The 14438-nt window shown below is 37.7% G+C and overlaps 1 protein-coding gene across 1 annotated transcript in view; it reads left to right on the top strand.

The window, feature by feature from the left end:
- The window catches only part of LOC141539319 (myelin-oligodendrocyte glycoprotein-like), a 52225-nt gene that overhangs the window by 28423 nt on the left and 9364 nt on the right, over positions 1-14438 (top strand). The window contains exons 4-5 of the mRNA XM_074261929.1: positions 8871-8990; positions 9520-9638. The gene's annotated coding sequence lies outside the window, so the exon portion shown is untranslated. The remainder of the gene's footprint in view (positions 1-8870; positions 8991-9519; positions 9639-14438) is intronic.

The raw sequence follows: 14438 nt of genomic DNA, 5'->3' as shown, positions 1-14438 counted from the left end.
CTAAGAGTCAGGGAGATGGGGAATTAAAAGTGCCATAGTCAGAGGCAAATGAGCATCAGCAGAAGCAGCTGAATCTGCAAGCCTGTTCCCCTTGCATATTTAATGGGAGAATTTTTTGCTGTCAAAATTCTCCTTTCCATAAAGCTCCATGAGAGTGCAAAGATATGAAAAGCTTATTTGGAGCAGGACTAAAGGTGTGGTACACTAACAGAGTCAAGCCAGGAGTGTCTAGCAGGAGAGCTTGATAGCTGGTAAGCTTCCCACTAGAAAGCCACTGATGCCCTTTGGCTTCAAAAAATGCTCTGCCTTCCATCAATGTACAGTTGTAAAAGCCTTTAGACAAAAACAAACAAACAAACAAATAAACAAAAAAACAAACCCTTAATAGCCTGCTTGGGGAAGGGGGGTTAGAAGTTAAGGGTTATGGCTGCAGCCAGAGAAACCTCTCTGGTGGGGCTGCAGATCAAGATATCATCTAACCCATACTATGTTCATTAGTGGGGAATTATGTTCCCCTATATTTGCCTCTTCAAGGCCAAAAGAAATTGTGAGTCTTTATGCAATGGTATGCAAAAGAAATCATCTTTAAGATCTAGAGTGGAAAACCATTGTGTGCCCTGCAATACTTGTATTGGGCTCATGTCTTCTACTGATCATTTGCTTTGATTATAGAAATTTGCTACAAATTTGCTGTCTCTTAAACCTATCTATATTACACAGTTTCCTAAGGATAACATTATCCTAAAAGTCATATAAATTTGCAACTTTGAATAATCTTTGGCTCCTTAATCACCATATATCACTCTGGATAAATTATCAAATCTTAAGTTTACTTCCAGAACTTCTTTCATATCAATCTTCTTCTCTACTCATCTGGCTTTTGCTTAATTCAAGCTTTTGTCACTACCTGGCTTGACTATTATCTTCCCAGTTGTTTTTCCTGCCTCAAGTCTGTCCTCTCCCCAGTTTATCCTTCATGCAGCCGCTAAAGCGATTATAGACTTTTTTGTTTGTTTGCTTTTATCAGAGAAGGACTTTACAAGCTTCAAAGATTTTGGAGGACGTTAGACTTTTCATTTTCCCATCAGTGTCCTCTTGAGTTCCTGGGTCACCTAGACATATCTGCATCCAAGGTATAGCACCTGATTCTCATCCTAAAAAAGATAGAATTTAGTCTGGTGCATATTCTAAATTTACTTACAGGAATTTGGGTGGGTATGATGAAGTCACATGATGAGGTTTAGGAGAGAAAGAAGAGGTGCAAAGATTATGAAAAATCACAATGAGGCGTTCTCTTTGGCAAAAGTTATCTTTATTAATGAGTTAAGATCATGGACAAAATCCAAATATGATTTTGTAGCATACCAATTTGGAAAGCCATAATTTTTATAGACCGAAGGAAGGGGGGAGAGACCAGGAGAGAGTTGGGGAAATAAGGGATATTTTGAAGGAATCCTGGAGAAGTTGGAAAAATGCTTGAAAGATAAAATCAGAGAGGAATTGGAGAAAATGTTTGAAGGATAAGGATAAAGTCAGGGGAGATTTGGGGAGATAGTCTTGAGTGGATTAAAGAATTTCTGTTTTAGGGGAAGGCAAGCTGGCTTGAGTTGTTAACAGGTGACTGGGGGGGTTGTTGTACTAATTCCTGCTATTTCAACATCTTGATTCCACCTCTTCATCCTATGATTTTCTAAAAAATAGCTGTCCCACAATATGGGACAGCTAGGTAATGCAGGGGGTAGAGCACCAACTCTGAAGCCAGGAGTACTTGAGTTCAAATTTGGTCTCATATACTTCCTAGTTGTGTGACCTTGGACAAGTCACTTAACCCCAATAACCTCAGCAAAAAAGTAAAAAAAATTTATTAAAAGCTACAGTATAATAAAAGGAATTGCCATCTGGAAACAAGAAAATCTGGTTTTGAGTCCCTGTTTTATCCTATACTAGTTGTGCACCCAGGGGAAGGTCCCTCCATCTCTTTTCTTTAATTCTTTATCTGTAAAATGGGAATATTAACCTTTTATATCATAGAGTTATTTTGAAAAAAGAAATTTGTAAATCTCTATTCAGATTGTGAGTAGGGAAGTTCTACTCTTTTTCTACCTTATCTCAAATGGTGTGTTCACTAAGAGTAGAGCCTGATTATTCTACTTTTCTGTCTTTTTTTCACAATGGAACAATGTGTGGGGACATAGAGGTTTAGGGTAGAGTGTGAGGGTTGAGGACTGCATATTATGAAAGGAAATACAATACAGTGAGAGTCTGGTCATTATTTTTCTTATATACCATCAACTTGCATCCTGCATTGTTATGGGGCCCTCAGCTACTATCTCAGTAGTCATCAAAGATTTCCCAGAAGGAGGAAGGAGGAGAATAATGAGAGGAGATTGACATATGAGTAAAATGTTGGGAGTTGAGATTTATTCCAACAAGAGAAGAATAACTGGAACTACCAGGTTTGCAGTGGGAATAAGTAGGGTGGGGTTTGGAAGGGGTGTGGATGGGAAGACAGGAAAGATTGAAAGAGAAATATTGTTACTCCTCTCCTGTCTTTCTCACTATAGTCTAGAATTCCAACAAAGATATTCCAGAAGAGAAAATCTGCCTTATACCAAGATCCAGAGGCAAAAAATTCAGGGGAAGCCTGGGCACTTTGGAGGAGAAAGTAGATAGCTGGGAACAAAGGAAGACTCAGTGTCACACATAGGCTCAACTTATTATCCAAGTATTCAGGGAGAAATGTCCTGTCCTTGTCATAAAAAGGTAAATTCAGCCTCAGTTCAGGAATGAGAGGAAAGAAACTGAGGTAGCTGGAACTGGACAGGGAGAAGGAGGAAGAAAGAAAGAAAGGAGGAGGAGGGGAAAGAAGGAAAGCAAGAGAGAGAGATAAAGAGAGAGAGAGACAGAGAGAGAGAGAGACAGAGAGAGAGACAGAGAGAGAGAGAGAGAGACAGAGAGACAGAGACAGAGACAGAGAGAGAGACACAGAGAGAGAGAGAGACAGAGAGAGAGACAGAGAGAGACAGAGACAGAGAGAGAGAGACAGAGAGAGAGAGACACACACAGAGAGAGAGAGAGAGAGAGAGAGAGAGAGAGAGAGAGAGAGAGAGAGAGAGAGTGACAGAGACAGAGACAGAGACAGAGACAGAGACAGAGAGAGAGAGAAGAGAGAGATGTTTGAAGGACAGTGAGATGAGGGGCAAGTTTGAAAAAATTAGAAGGGAATGGGGATGATCTAGAAAAGAACTTGTAAAGATCAGAAAAAAGCAGTCACAGGGTATAGACCAAGGAAGGACGACATTTTGGGTCATGTCTTGCAGATACCAAAGACAGGTTTGAAGCAGGTTTAGAAGGTATTGATGGGAAGTGTAAAGATCTAGTCTCAGTTCTAAAGGCTTCCTTTTTTTAGTTGCTGAGAACAAAAGTATCTGCCCTTGCCCTGCTTTGGGAAAAGGATGACTTGTGGGGAGTGGGCAGAGTGAAACTATGGACAAGTGATTTGACTCCCATGCCATGACTGGTTGCCAACCCAGGTGGCATCTAGGCAGAATCATCTTGTAGAATGTAAAGATAGGAGACTCCATCCATAGTTTAGGAAACACCAGTCCCCAGCATAGCCTTAATTCGGCTCAGCACAGAAAAGGAGGTAAGGATGCCTTTGCAAAGAGTTTATCCTGAATTATAGGATGTCTTACTTTAATAGCACCATGATTCTCCCCTTAGCTAAGTCTGGATGCTCCCCAGACCCAACAAACTGGAGATCTTTTATGCCCTAAACTATCCATCCCTGTTGTGTAGGGACTCACATTTCAGCTCCTTTGGCTGGCATTAAATTGTCTTTCACAATCAAGTCCCTTTAAAGTCTGACATCTTGTTATTTCTCTTCATACTCAGACATCTCAAAGGGCAGATATGTAGAGCAATCTAAATCTGCTGTCTCCTCCAACATGAAATGGAGAGGGTCACACTCAGTGGGGAAACTCTGGGTAAGGTATAAGATCCTTCAGCCCAGAGCGAACCTGCTGACAATGTCTGGCTCGGCTCCTCATCTCCCTTAAGGGCTCTTGGCCTTCCTGAGAAGTTAGGGGGCGGAGACAACCTGTGTTGAGATTGAAGCAAAGTGATACCAGGTGGAAGAGTGATACCAGGTGGCAAACAATGTACAATAGCAAGTTGTTTATGTGGTCTCACATGGGCAGTGTTGTTTTTGTTACATTATATAAAGGGGAAAGCCCTTGAAATAAAGGGATTCCATTTTTACCCCATCCTTAGGAGTCCTTCCTTATCACTTCTCCACTAGGAAGGTGTATTTTAATCATTCTGGAGTGGGTGCTCTGGAAAGCACAGTACGTTTTGTTACCCCAAGTTAGGAGCTCTAGAAAACAGGACACAAGAACGAAAGTGGATATTTGTGGAATTGTATCAAATCTTTTGTGTGTGTGAAGGAAATCCTGGATCTTCACAGACAGGTCAGTTTCTCAGGGCATCCCCTCCTTCCTTTGGTGTCTTTGGCCTCTTTCTTCCTCTGAAATTCACTCTATTCATCTATTTGTCACTTCTTACAACAATGTAACATTTCATTATATTTGTTTTTTATTGGTGGGCATCTACTTTGTTGCCTTCTAGACATTTATTCAAGTCATCAGTTAAAGATACTGTGGGATAGAAATACAGATCCCTGAGGCAGCTCATTAGAGACTTTGAAGGCTGACTTTAAATCACTATTAATTATGTTTAACTTTTAAATGTGTTTGTGTTTAGCTTTAAATGATCACTTAATTGTCATTATTTTGGAATAGTGATTTATTGTTTCACTTGATTAGAGTTCTAAAAACTCCTTGAAAGACAGCCAGGAGAAAAAATGTTGACAAACATGATTCTCCCACATATTTTCTTTAAAATGGAGTTTCTAGAATAAATCAGTAAAGGAGAGGAAGGGGCCAGAGTGGTGGGATGAACCTTCAGGATGAGTAGATTAGGGATAGAATTAATTTCCAGGAGGAAAAGGTGACAGAGGCAGAAGGAACTTGGGGGTGCTGGGGCATAATAGAGAAGGTTTGGAGAGGCAGGAGTGGAATCTTGAAATGACAACTACATCTTCCTATCCTTTGACCATGTCTCAATTAGAGAATGTCTCTTTAACAAATTTAACTATATGAGATCATTATTAAAGAAACTTTCTGCAAAGTTTTGTACCCCAATTTGTCTTTATACATAAAATATATTAGATTTACATGAAAATGTTTTAATTTTATATAATCAAAATTGTCAATTTTATATCATGAGATCCTCTCTATCACTTGTTTAGTCATGAACACTTTTCTAATTTTGAAATCCAAAAGATAATTTCTTTCTTTCTCTTCTATTAAAAAAATGATGGGACTTTTATATCTAGAACATCAGTCCATTTAGAGCTTACTTTTATATATCATGTGAGTTTTTGGTCTAACTATAACTTTTGCTAAATTGCTATCCAATTTTCCCAGAAGGTTTTGTCAAAGAGTGAGTCTCCTAGTAATTAGGATCTTTGAGTTGTTAAACACTGTACAACACTGGTGAGTTTGGCAGACTTTTCACTTGTCTCAACGAAAATGTTTCATCCTAGATTTGAAAGTGGTGCCTAAAAATGTTTACTTTGTTTTTGATTTCTTGTTTGCAACAATGCATTTTATTTTTATTAATTCCCTTTATTGATTGTAGTTTTTGGTTAATTTTTTTTTCTGTCAACTTTTCTTCTAATTTTTATCTTTTTGGGCAGTTATATATAACTTGGGGCCTTGAATCCTCATTTTGGTTTCCAGAGAATATTGCAGAAGTATAGTGCTTATAGTTAATATGATTATTTTCATAGTTCTTCTATATTAAGGAAATGTAACAAGTTCATCCTGGTTAAATCTTCCTTTTAGGTTTTGTTAGTAATATATAGAAACCCTGATGATTTATGTGGGTTGATTTTGTAACTTGAAACTTTGCTAAAGTTGCTCATTGTTGTATTTGGCCCCAGAAGGCAGAACTCAAAACAATACAAAGAAATTATTAAGAAAGATATTTAAGTTTATCCTAATAATGAAAACTTTCCAAACATGGAATGACTCTGCTTGAGAAGTAATGAATTGCCCTTCTTTTCAGAGCTGGATGATGACTCACTTGTATGTTATCATATGTGTTGCACCAAATTGCTGCTGAGGTTCTTTCCAATACTGAAATTCCATGATCCTATAATTATAGGAGTGAATGGAAATTCTTAAACCTTTTAGAGCCTTTCTGCTGATTAGATACTATATATAGCTGGAGAAGGTGAAGTTGTGATTGGGATAGAATAGTGACCTTGAGAGGAAGGGTGTGTTGGAGGGAGTAACTTTATAATAGGGATCTAGAGGGAGTGATTTTTTAAAAATTTAATTTTATAATTATAAATTTTTTTTATGACAGTATATATGGATGAGTAATTTTTTATATAACATTATCCCTTGTATTCATTTTTCCAAATTTTCCCCTCCCTCCCTCTACTCCCTCCCCTAGATGATAGGCAATCCCATACATTTTACATATGTTACAGTATAACCTAGATATAATATATGTGTATAAATCCAATTTTCTTGTTGCACATTAAGTATTGGATTCCGAAGGTATAAGTAACCTGGGTAGAAAGACAGTAGTGCTAACAGTTTACATTCACTTCCCAGTGTTCCTTCTCTGGGTGTAGTTGTTTCTGTCCATCATTGATCAACTGGAAGTGAGTTGGATCTTCTTTTTGTTGAAGATATGCACTTCCATCAGAATACATCCTCATATATAGTATCATTGTTGAAGTGTATAATGATCTCCTGGTTCTGCTCATTTCACTCAGCATCAGTTCATGTAAGTCTTCCCAATCCTCTCTGTATTCATCCTGGTGGTCATTTCTTACAGAACATTCCATTACATTCATATACCATAATTACTCAGCCATTCTCCAATTGATAAGCATCCACTCATTTTCCAGTTTCTAGCCACTACAAAAAGGGCTGCCACAAACATTTTGGCACATACAGGTCCCTTTCCTTTCTTTAGTATTTCTTTGGGTTATAAGCCCAATACTACTTAACATTTTAAGAAAAGCTCACATTTTTTCCTATGCTTTCTAGTGTATACCTTTGTGGACAGTAAAAACAGCAGTAGTCAATAAGTGCTTATTCCTTATTTTCTTTAAGAGAAGTAGTCAAGTTATATCTATTACAATCAGACATTTCAACTACAAGGAATTGGATCTTTTTGAGGTTCAAAATAAAAGTTACTTTTTCTGGTTGCTGGGAGTGAGATGTAAAAATATTTCCAACCTAGAACTGCAAAGTAAGAGGTGATTTACAATCAACTTAGTTTTACCTCCAACCATGCATTTATCATTAGCAAAATTCAATGAAGGTACAATGAGGTATGTATTTCATGAGCAAGATAACAGTCTATGAGAAGGGTATACCCTGCCAAAGAATGGGTCTAATGATTTCATCAATTAACTAAAAGACCCGTACATCAAAATGATTCCCCTTTTCATAAGTATAGAACAAAGATCAGAACCCGGGTAGATAAGAAAATAATGTACTTTATTATAGAATTTATGGCATCATGGGGTTGAAGACAGCATGATTAATTACATAGGTGAGGCATGGGGAACACTATGATTTATTGACAATTAGGAATGAGGGGTGATCAACAATCCCTTCTTTCTCTTCTCTTAGGACTAAGAAATATCCATTCTTTGAGTCCACTGCACTGTCAGAGGTAATGGACCAGACATCTTTGAAGGATAGCTTGGTGCTGTATAGATACTAGACCAGACTCCCTGTTATCCATCTGCATCTTTCAAGAATAGCAGAATTCCTTAAGGAAAGAATAGAACAATAATTAACAGGACAACTGGTTTCCTAAACCTGAACAAAGTTCAGAGACAAAGAATCATAACTTAGGCAGTTATTGAACACAGTGAAATCAAATATAAAAAAGTCAAATGTTTGTTTTTCTTATACTGTCTTATTTTTCATACAGCTGCCATGTATCCATGATGCCACAGCTACTTCTGTCTTTTTTGGGTTTATTCTCCTCTGATTTTGGTAAATAACTTTCCCGTTGCTACATGTGGCTGGGACTTTGCATGTGAAAATATGAAACTTCTGAATTCTAGTGAGCAGTTTAATGTCAAAAGGGATCATTTTCTGCATCTGAGAAGATGTTAGTAGGAAGATGTCTTACCTAAACTTGGCATTTGATCTTACAATTTCAGAGGTAAAATGTCAAATGCCTGCTTAATGTATCACAAACTACCTTATGGGATAGGTAGGTGGCAAAGTAGATAGATTGCCAGGCCTCCAGTCAGGAAAAATTATCTTTGTGAATTCAAATCTGGCCTCAGACATTTACTAGCTCTGTGACCCTGGTCAAGTTACTTAATCCTGTTGCCTCAGTTTCTCATTCATAAAAGAAGTTGGAAAAGGAAAGAATCCTGAACTTCTACCAAGAAAACCCCAAATGCGACCACAAAAACTGAGCACAACTAAAATGATTGAACAACGAAACAGAACTTTTTGCTTTGATATGGTTTCAATATTACCCTCATAGACTATTGTGTATGTATGTAAAGATAAGTTACTGAAATCTGTTGTAATCATATCATTAAATCATATTATGATTTGTTTCTTCTCAGCATTTTTTTTGTAAGAAACTACTCATCTGATTCTTATTGTAGTTTAAATAACTTAATTACATTCCTATTTTGGATGAAATTGAGATATTTAAGAAATAATATCTCTCTCTCTCTCTCTCTCTCTCTCTCTCTCTCTCTCTCTCTCTCTCTCTCTCTCTCTCTCTCTCTCTTTCTCTCTCTTGATGTTCAGGGTAGAGATCTGTTAGCCAGGCAAGGCATGTGAAAAAAGAGAACCTCCTCTTACCAGAGACTGGGCTGCACAGTACTAAGCAAGCAAGTCAACCACACACTAAGTACAGGACAGAAAGGGGTGAGTGCCTCAACACCTGCAATTTCAATCAGTAATACTTTTTAGTAATACCTATTGTCTATCTCTCAGAGAAGGAAAAGCCACAATTGTCACCTGGGGGGAAATAGTCCCATAAACCTCATGCTCTTTGGCTGCTCAGGGAGCTACCTTCCTGTGATATGCTTGTAACCTACTGACTTAGAAGGAGGGCAGAGCTCAGGGAAGTTGGGTATGTCTCTCCTAATAATCATTTCTGACCATACCTTCCACATTCCATCCTTCCATTTTGACATAAAAGCAGAATGCCTTACCTCACAGTGACAGCTCTGATTTTATTCATCTCTTGATGCACCAAGGACAGGCATAGTAGAGCAAGTTCAGAAAGTGGAATGGAAACTGCAGAGTTATGGGATCTATTCTAGGGGATTCCCCTTTTTGAAAGGAAATATGTTTGGTCATACCTTACCAGGAATAGGATGAAATCATGAGGAGTGGCTAGAAGAGACAAATGAAAAAACAATTTGCTTCCTATATTATGACTTTTTCCCAGCACAGATAGGATCCAGGTGAAATCTTCCTACAGAGAGAAGATATTCAGCAGAGACCCTATATTCAAGTCAGCAATCTCAGTTACTTAGCATAGTCTCTCATCTCAGCTCAAGGTGGAAGGTAAGTCTGACTTCTTTCCTTAGCCTCCTTCTTCCTCTACCACCCCTGCCCCCAATTCACCTAAGCTCACGCTGATTTTCTTTTTCTGGATCCTTAGACCCTGGGGAATGAGGATCCTTCCCAGTCTGGAATAATGCCAGAAATATGGTTTGCACAGTCTCTAAACCTAAGCTACTGTTCTGACCACCCTGATTCTCATGTGTTGGATGACAGGTGTGGGGGAGAGGCAGAGGAGATAACTGCAGGCCAGCATAGACAGAGAAGGCTAAATGATGCAAAATAAATGTGGTAGGGTAGAGCAGGTGCGATATATGGATGGGGTAGACTAGTGGAAGTGACCTGAACATTACAAAATTGGGGTAATAAAGTAGCCAGAAAGGATTACATGGGATAAAAGACATATTATCGAGTGATTGAAATGGTATCTAGCTACATTGAGAGGTATTGTGCCTAAAGGAGGGGAAGGGTTTGGGTTATTGTAAGCTACCTGGCTCAGACAATATCTAGATCATCAGCTTTAGTTCTGGGGGCTATATTTCAGGATGTTCATAGCCAAATGGAAAAGCATGCAGAGGATGACTAGGTTGTGGAGATTCAGTAATTAGGAATATTCAACTTCCTATCCTCAAGCCAGCACAGTACTTGGCTAATATTTCCACATGGAGTTTTAAACAAATAAAGGCTAAGAAATAGTAGAGAAACTCCTTGAGGGCAAGAACTGTCTTTTTGTTTGTAGTTTAATTCTCAAGTTTAGAACTATATGACAAATAATAAGCATTAAATTAATGCTTGTTAAATGTAAATGAATGTCCAAAGTATTTATTGAATTGAATTAAATTTTACCTGTACTAAAGGAAACTTTGGTAGGGGGTAAAGAGGGTTGGCTTTCCTCAAATAATTGCAGGATTCTTGTGTAGAAAAGAAATTAGAATATATGCTTGGCCCTAAGCCAAGAAAATCAGAACTAGCAGCATTGGGAAAAGTGGCAAAGACAGATTTCTGATTAATTAATGAATGGAAGACATTTCTTCACAATTAAATTTTGCCTTTGTAGGTAGAAACATTCTTGCAAATGCTAGATGATTCCCAAAATGGTCAGAATTAGGAGCAGTGGGAAAAAGTGACAAAGGTAGATTCCAGGTCAACCAGTGAGCTGAACACATTACTTCACTAATTAGAAATATGCCATGATGAAATAGGTTGTCTCTGTAGGTAGTAGATTTTCTCATTCCAAGAAACATTCATGCAAATGCTGAATGCCTCTTTCTCAAGGATGGTGTTGAGGGGATTTTTCTGCTTCTTATTGTCTTTTTCCTAGGTTCACAAAACTAGTAATCTTCAGAGAGCTAGAAGGTCATTTCTGAGTGATCTATGGACTAGGGACCAAAGTATTCCCTCCTCTATCTGGCATCAAATTGTTCTCCAAAATCAGACACTTTTCTAGTCTGACAACCTCTTATTATTTGCACATTTTATCATTTATTCAAACTGGGCTGCTCTGTGTCCCTGGACCATGTCTCCTCTGCTCTCCTTGCTTAGCAACCTTTTGCCCTTTTTATTCTCCATCCCTCACAAGTTCTCTCTGTCTTTCCTGCTTCAATTTGTCTTTTCTGTATATGTGTCAGATCTTTCCACTAATTAATTACTCACAAGGGGCTTCAAAGGATCTCCAGTTCAATCTTTTTTCTAATATGGCTCATACCCTTCTCTGCTTTTTTCTCTCAGAAATCTTTCCACTAATCAAGAGTCACATTTCTCTACACAGGTAGTATCAGTGGACTGTCCTTCAGGGGACTGGCAAACACACTAATGAAGTGGAAGTGGTGCAGAAGGGGCTAAATAACTCCATTGGGATAAAACTTAATGCTGCCCTGTGGAAAAAAATCAATCATCATATGTTAGAAAGCTGTAACTATAAAGGAGAAACTTAATACCAGTGATTTAAACAATAAGGGTACTGTCTTCCAGACACATAAGAAAATCATTGATAATTAACAGCATATGCAATAGAATAACACTAAAGCATCTAGTGGAAAATAATAGTTCATTTATAAGCAGAATGTAAAACATCCAGCTTGAGAGAACATGTATGTTCATACCTTTCACATATCCATAACACAATCCAAATAATAATAAACAATGAAGTGATTAAGGTGTAAAAAATTAATCCATGTTTGCTGTAAAAATAACTCTATCAATATACTTTTACACAAAAAATAAAGGTTGAATGACATAGTGGGCAGAATGCTGAATTTGGCATCAAGAAGCCCTGAGCTTGAGTTCTGCTTTAGACCTTTGCTAACCTTATGGCTCTGGGCAATACCTTTGGGCAAGAGACTTACCCTCTTTTGGTCTTCATTTCCTTATCTCTAAATGGGCATAAATATAGCACCAGCCTCACCTAATTCTTATGATAATCAAATAAGATAACATATGTAAACTACTTTCCATAACTTAGTGGTATATAAACAAATTGTTGCCATTTTTATTATGAGTACTACTATGACTACGATAATACTACAGTATGAGTACAACTACTACTAAGCAGTAGTATATCTATATACAAAAAATGATCACAACAAGTAGGCATTGCTATAATAGGAATATTACCCAAAAAAGAAGACAGTTGAGGAAGACAGGAAGAAGAGAGTTAAATAATAAACACGCTTACTCAAAAATTTAGTAATTAATACATGTAGCAATGTATATAAACATAAATGACACCCTTCTCATAGGCAAACTTGTATTCTCACCTAAATAAGTGTATAACCACTTTTTAGCTTGATTTGTCTCTTTACTTTCTGGTGAGTCTATTTCTCTTCTGAGTGATTGATCTCTTTTTTTTATATACCCGAGATATCAGATGGCTGACCATCAGCATCGTTATAGACTTGTTTGTCTACACTTGTGCTGGGCAGGGAATTGTTCCCATTAATGAATGGAAGACATTTCTTCACAATTAAATTATGCCTTTGTTGGTAGGAGAATCTCTCCTCCCAAGAAACATTCTTACAAATGTTGATTCCCAAGAGGATCAGTGACAAAGGTAGATTCCAGTTAAATCAACAAACTGAATACATTACTTCAGTATTAGAACTATGCCATGATGAAATAGGTTGTCCTCTTTGTGTGATTGTGTTCTATGGGGTGGATCTGTACTCTGGAAGTCTTTATAGTAGGGCTTAAAATTATTTCCACACATGGCCTCTTTTCCCCAAGAAAGTTTACATGACCCTGAATATAGTTATATGAAATAGGCATACAAATCAATCATTCACTGACAATAAATGATAATTTTGTGATTCTCACAGTCAGTTATGAGATCCTATATGGCTCATGAATTACAGTTTAAGAAGCTGGACTCCAATAGAAGTTGTTGCGAATATCATTTTCATTTGCTATAATTGAACAGTCTCTTTCTCTTTAAACTACTGGATGATCTCCTTTGCTCAGTGTTCACCGAAGTGATTGTTCATTCCTTGTCTCCATTCAGTGAAAGTCCAGTGGGAAATAGATAGTTGTGGTAGATAGTCTTGATAGATCTTCCTCTCTTTTCTGGGGTTATTTTGTAAAAGGACAAACTGCCCAATCTCTCAACAACTTAATAAGAGTTAGCCTTCCATCAGTCAGCTAACTGTGTGTCCCAGGAATGCTAAGTTTTCTCCACACAACTCTATCTCACTAGTGAAAGTCTTCACAATGTGTTCACATCATATTGCCTTTTTTTCCTTTCACTCACAGATTATATGACTTGTAGGCATAGGTAAGGAACTTCATTCTCTCAAATGAAGGATATGTTGACAGTAAGTATTAGCAATGGTTCTGTAATCTGAGGTTCTTAAACACAAATCTATAGGTAGGCATGGGAATTACTTATACATGAGCAGGATTGTGTAGGGCCAATATTATTCCCAGTGGAATTGTATATATGTACTGGGATATAATACATATTAATTCCCCTGATCCTTCTTCTTGCCTCAGAGTTTTCAATTATGTGCATCATTACAGGGGGCAGGGAATCAGTGACCTTCCACTCAATAGTAACAATGGTGGCTATAGAAATAGTATCAGAAGAGATTCAGATTATAGTGAGAGCCAGAAGATATAGTGAGGAAGAGAACAAAATTGAAATGAAATTAGATTTGTTAACTAGGGATCTAGAATTCCAGAGAGCAGAATAGTGGTTATTGTTAAAACATTAAAGATGTCAGCAGTAAGGGATGGAGAACAGAGTTTGTACATTGATGGCAAGGGTTTCAGAATCACTAGCCTGGAGAGAAAGAGCGTGAGATTATGTTTAATGCTGAAAAATGAGTCCAAGTCAAGTATCAGTAGCTGTAGAGAGGTTTTCTGAAGCAGACAGATGATTCCATTTAAAATCTTCCTTTAAGTCCAACCTTATAACAAGTGAGAGCTTAGTCCTGTGAGGCTCAGGAGGGCTGTCTCAGAGCAGGCAAGAGAAGGAAACATTGCGAGGAGAATGTAGAAGGGAATTGAGTTTCAAATTTGAAGTTTATGTGATCTGAGAAAATCCTCTGGAGTACTGGAGAAGGGAGGGAAAAGGGATAAGAATGAGGCCACAGATTTGGTTCTGGGTCTAAGACTGAAATAGGATTTGGGAGGTAATCTTTGAAGTGGAGACTTTTATAGGACTGATAGAAGTCACTGACAATCATTACACTGATGATATTCTGTGTCCTTTTCATAGCTGCTGATGCCTTGTGTCCCAGCCATAGCCAATGATTTCCAAGGTTCATATCAGTCACAATTTTTGTTCTTATCAGAGATACTGATCACAAT

Source organism: Sminthopsis crassicaudata, chromosome 1 (assembly GCF_048593235.1).
Source record: "Sminthopsis crassicaudata isolate SCR6 chromosome 1, ASM4859323v1, whole genome shotgun sequence".
In the NCBI taxonomy this organism is placed as follows: Eukaryota; Metazoa; Chordata; class Mammalia; order Dasyuromorphia; family Dasyuridae; genus Sminthopsis; species Sminthopsis crassicaudata.
Note: the sequence above shows the minus strand (reverse complement) of the source record. Positions and strands in the feature narration are given on the sequence as shown.